Source organism: Impatiens glandulifera, chromosome 5 (assembly GCF_907164915.1).
Source record: "Impatiens glandulifera chromosome 5, dImpGla2.1, whole genome shotgun sequence".
Lineage (NCBI taxonomy): Eukaryota > Viridiplantae > Streptophyta > Magnoliopsida > Ericales > Balsaminaceae > Impatiens > Impatiens glandulifera.
This window is the reverse complement of record NC_061866.1, coordinates 35451504-35457889: the sequence shown is the minus strand read 5'-3', so window position 1 is coordinate 35457889 and position 6386 is coordinate 35451504.

Below are 6386 nucleotides of genomic sequence, written 5' to 3'. Positions count from 1 at the left end.
ACTTATTAAATTTTTTAATAATATATATTTAATATTTTTATTTAATTATTTTATTATAAATAAAAAATAATAAAAATAAGATTGATAATTTAAATTTGTATTTATGTAGTAAATATTTAAATATTTATTCTAGATAAATCTATTATAGATTTATTTATATATAAATTAAAAAAATATGTTATTAAATTTTAAAATTAATTTCTTTATTTGAAATTATATTTAACTATTATAAATAGAATATATATAAATTTAAATTATTAATATATTACACTATATAAAAAATTATTACTTTTTATTTATAATAAAATAATTAAGTTAAAATATTAACTTATTATCATTAAAAATATATTTTAATTCATAGATGAAGTTGACCCATTAGTTTGGTGACGAGTTCGAACATATTAAGATAATTTAATGCGATGTTATTTTTTTTAATATAAAATATAATTAATTATTTTATAAGCTGGAGGATATAAGGTGATTAAAGTATATGTTAAGACTTTTGTAGGAACTTCAATTTTTAAATTAGAATTAACTCAATAAAATAGTTTAATAGATAAGAGTATCTAAAATCATACTATTTTTCTGTCTTAAATACAATGAAATAAAAATTAAATTAGAGTTATTTTTGAAAATTAAGTTGAAGAAATAAGATAGCATTCATTAAATATTAACTCTATCCCGGTATTTTTTAGAATTCCTTTTCATGTTTTTCATTTGTTTATATATATATATATATATATATAAGTAAATTTCTTAGTTTTCAGTTTAACTTCCAAAAATATCATTAAAATTAATGATATTTTAGATTAGTTATCACCAAATATTTTAAACAATCCCATTACCATTACAAGTGCAATTATAGTTTAAAAGAGATTTTTTACTTTTTAGCTTAAACATCTAATAATATTTGTTAACATATTCAAGGCCTGCATAGAATGATGCAGCACATCCCCTTAAATAAAATAAATTATTTCTTATACATGATTTAAATAGGAGGTGATTTTAACAGTGATGTTAAAATATTTAATTAATTAGACTAAATTAATTTAACTAGAAAGCATTTATATATTTTTAATATAACATAAATTAAATAATATAATTTTACACTTTTTTTTTTGTCTAAGGCCCTAAAACAGCTTCCAAAACATAATACTTTTTTTTAGCAATCTTGTCATAGACCAATAACATAATTTATTTAAAAATTATTAAGTGGAGTGATTTTGTAAGAGTGAATATTTTTATTAAAAGTATTTAGAAGGTATTAATATTTAAGGCACAAAATAAAATTATTTTTTAAAGATGATATTTTAAATAACTTGGTTGACCACCCAAAATGAAGGCCTACTATTTAAACAAATTGAAAAGACTTGGTATGAAAAAATAAATTATTTGAGTATAAAGACTTAATTGTACTTGATATAATATAAAGAGAAAATAGTTTGATTAAATCATCATTTTAATGATTGATGCATGGATAATATTTAATATATTAAGAGAGAATAGATTATTTAAAAATAATGAACCAAGCTAATTCCCCCTCATTTCTATGTTGGATTGACTATTGAGGAATGCAGTGGTTAATTAAGTTCATCTCCCTTAGTTACTTGACCGAGTATAAAAGGTTCATTTTATTTAGTAAACAATTTGAGCTTTAATATTCATATAAAGAATCTTGGATGAATTAAAAATAAAGAAACTAATTTTGTTTAGGAAACAATTGACCAATTTGAAAAAGATCTTTTAGTTTTATATTTATCATATATTCTTATATTAATTTTCATACAATGAATGAAATGACCATATAATTTAACTGTCCTTCCATTATTTAATTAGGAAATAATTGTGGGAATGAATTTGGAGAGAGAATTTAAAAAAGAATGACACATTAGTCAAAAAAAAAATAAAATAAAAAAAATAAAATAAAATTTTTCTCTATTATCTCTCTTCTTAGTTCTTACCATTTATCATTTTTCCAACTAATTATATAATGACACATCATTCCTTCCATATTTCCCCTCATAAATTTCCTCCTCCTATCACCCATCTATTTAAATTTTGGCATAACCTATTTAATTATTTTTACATTTTAACCTTAAGAAAAAAAATAAAACTTTATAAATTAAGACAACATATATAATTTTTTAATTTTTTTTGCAATAAGAACAAAAATAACCATTATAACTCACCTTGACACTATTATACACATCTAAAAAATCCAAAAAATTTTTTTTTGTGTAAAATGATTACTGTTTTTAAATTAAAAAAATACCTACTACTCTATTTGAAATGTTAGAACTACATTTAGATATTTTAAAATAGTCATCAACATTTTCTTTTAGTATTCCTTTACTAAAAAAATGTAGGCTAAAATTAAAAAAAAAACAAATAAGTAAAATTTATTAATATGCAAAAAATGAAAATAAAATTGAATATCTGAATTGTGGTGCAGATTGTCCCAGTTCAGATCTTCTGCTACCGATTTCCGTGTTCCCCTGTGGCGGACCAATCAGATTGCAGCATTATTAATTTAATAATAAATCAATCTGGGCAGGAGACGGAGGGAGGGAGAATCCGGAATCCGGGTTTAGGCCCGGGTTCACACCAGACGCCGTTAACGGAAGCGCCTTTTAACGCCAGGAAATAATATAATATTCAGATGATAAACAGATAAGATATCTTCGCTCCGGGACCGTGTCAGAGGGGAGGGTGAGATGCGATGGGAGCGAAGATCTACACGCCCGTTGCCATGACCCTCATGTAAATCCCCCATACCCACCCATGAGAAGACCGCCTGCCTTCCATGAAAATACACTAACACGTCTATGTAAAGACCGAATTGACAGGGATTTTATATTTACGTTTATTAAATATTAATTTAATTTATTAAAAAACACATGCAGCGATATAATATTCGCTTCAATTAATTCATTCAATTTTTTTCTAGGAATTTTATTTAATTTTTTATTTCATTTTTTGGGCTTGGAGACCCTCTGGAGCGAAGATATATTTGCTTCAATTAATTTTAATAATTATATTTCCGTTTATTACATATTAATTCAATTAATTTATATTTTTTTTTAATTTTATTTAATTTTGTTATTTAATTTTTTTTGCCTCGAGACACTCTGGAGCGAAGATATATTTGCTTCAATTAATTTTAATAAAAACATCATGTAAACCCCCCAATCCACCCATGAGAAGACCGCCTGCCTGCCATGGAAAGACACTTACCCGTCTATGTAAAGACCAAAATGACATGGATTTTATATTTCCATTTATTAAATATTAATTCAATTAATTGAAGATGACATGCAGCAACCGAACAAATCTTCGCTTCAATTCCTTGGCTCCTTTTTTTTTTTTATTTCATTTTTTTTGGCGGGGGACCCTCATGAGCGAAGATATATTTGCTTAAATTAATTTTAATAAAAACCTCATGTAAAACCCCCTTACCCACCCATGAGAAGACCGCTTGCCTACCATGTAAAGACACTTACCCGTCTATGTAAAGACCAAAATGACATGGATTTTATATTTCCGTTTATTAAATATTAATTCAATTAATTGAAGATGACATGCAGCAACCGAACAAATCTTCGCCTCAATTACCGGCTAGATTTTTTTTAATTTTTTTTTTTCGTTTATTTATAAATGTTAATTTAATTAATTTAAAATGACATGCAGCGATATAATATTCGCTTCAATTAATTCATTACTTTTTTTATTTATTTTAATTTTTTTTCTGGAAAAGAATATTTGTTCGCCTAGACCATGTTCCATGTAAAATGGATTGAATAGTCGCTTCTCGAGAGAACACTTATTCGCCCCTGGTCCATGTGTCATGTTACATGGAATGAATAGTCGCTTTTCGAAAGAAGACATGTTCGCCCCGGTTACATGAATATATATACCCCCTAATATGATTATTTTATAATCATTTCCGCCCGATTCATCTCTCTCTCTTCCTGCCTCCTTTTCACGGCGATTCGTAACCGGCTCCCCGTCGACCGAACCTGAATCCACATCTTCACGACTCCACAATGGTACGTATTCCTGAATAGTAACTTTTCATATGTAGGATTATGGAACTACTACACTAGATTCTGTTATGTGATGTTGTTGTCTCTTTAATCTTTAGGAAACTCTACTCTCAAAATGTCACCTTCATTGTAAATCAATGTTATTTAGGATAAATTACCTATTGTTATGTTTTGGGATATTATTTCCATGAAACCCTAGTACATACTAACAAAGACCGTTTTTTTTAATGCACGTGCAGGCAACTGCCTCAGCATCCGTCCAAAACTTTGGCAAAGACTGGATTTTATGCCCAAATCAATTAACAAGTGAAGAGATAGTACTCTTCGTGACCTTTCTCCCTTTTTTTTTCCATATTGTTTAAGTTTTCATCCTGTTTAACTGAAATATTTATGATTGTTCTTAAACAACACTTGATGCAACAATATGCTAACACATGTGGTGCCACGGTGTCAATGAGGTGGAGAGACGATGTGACCCACGTCATAGCATCCACCGATTCTAATGGTGGATGCGGTCGCACTATCAAAGTATTAAAGGGCATATTGAACGGGAGTTGGGTCCTTACCATTGATTGTGTGACTCTGTTATTCTTAACCCTTTACTGTTAACTCAATATTCATTTTAACATATATGAAACTAAAAACACCTATTGCTTTTATACAGGGATAAAATCATCAATCAGATCTAACTGTTACGTGGACGAGGAACCATACGAGGTGCAGCGAGATAATCATGGGACTGTGGGCGGTCCAAGAGCTGGCAGAATGCGGTATTTGAACAATGTAAGTTTTGTCTTATTCCTACTCCTCCATATGATATTCAATTGTCCATGATTACTAATAATGTTTTGTATTTTCTTTCAGCTGCCCAAACTCTTCGACAGTTACACCTTCATATTTGCAGGGGAATTCATCCCGGCTTACAAACTTGATCTTATGGGGTTTGTAATTGCTGGAGGAGGTACAACTAAAGAAATGGAGAATCCATTTGTCGAGCCCGAGGACGACAAAACTATAGTTGTATACGACAAGTCTCGGCACGATGTTAATGAACTTGTTTGGGTATTTGAGGCAGAGAATCCTCTGAAGACATATTTGGATGTGTTTGGTGTTCCTCACACAAGCTTGCTAGAATCCATTGCTGCTTGTGATTTGCAGCCTTTGTTTTTGTAATAGACATGTGTTGGTTTAATTTGTTACTTACAAATTATTTGAATATTTTGCATTCTTGAAAATTCAATGTCATATTTGATTTCAGAATTATATTTTTTGTTCTTCGAATTGTTTTTTTTTTTAAAAGATGAGCCTTATATTTAACTAAATCTTGAAACATTAAGAAATACTGTATAACTTGAAGTATAAATTTGATAAATAATTAATATTTTTTAAAACTACTGTCAAAATAATATTTGTAAAACAATTGTCAAAATAATAATGTGAAGAAATCTTCGCTTACTGATTGATTGATTGATTTATTAATTTAATTTCATAATAATTTTTGTCATTTAATTATTAAAATGAAATAATTTTTTTAACAAGTCACCTCACCGCCACCTAACACCTGCCACATTTTCATTAAATGCTACATGCAGCAAGCCATGCTGCTAAGCTAGACAACTTTGTACTCTTCTCTCTCTCTACTGTACGACCATTTCTTCGCCGGAGCTATACTACATTGTCTACCATCGACCTCTCCTTCGCCGGAGACTTCATTATAATATCAATCCATCTTCCTAAATTATAAAATGGTATGTTTTTGAATGTCATCTACACCTTCTTTACTTTTCGTCCCAACCTTTTCTATGTTTTTTGAATACTCGACATGAAATGTTCTGTTCTGTTTGATTATCAGGAAGGAATACGTATCAGCGAGAATGATATGGACGAGAATGATATTATTGATTTAAGGTAACATTGTTTAACTTCTCCAATTTTTGTAGTGCACATGTAAGCGAAGATCTCTTCACTGATATATTATTAGCTAATATCTTATGAAGCGAAACTATATTCGCCTAATATTACAATCTTCATACTGTTGAAGTGAAGCTTTCTTCGCTTATATTTTTTTCATTTTCCAATAATCTACAAGTTCTGGTTAGTTGAACCTAAATTTCCACGTGTTCAAACTGAACAGCGAATCTGCTACTTGTCGTCGTCAATTGAATTTCGATGGAAACGGCCAACCTTTGGAGGACATCGAATCCAACTTAATTCCACTTTTAGGTAGAGAATTTGAGAGTGAAGAAGAAGGCTACGTATTCTACTTAGCGTACGCTAAACTAATAGGATTTGGTATAAGGCGCAGTTCAAAACATGTAGACAAGGAGGGTAAAATACTGGATA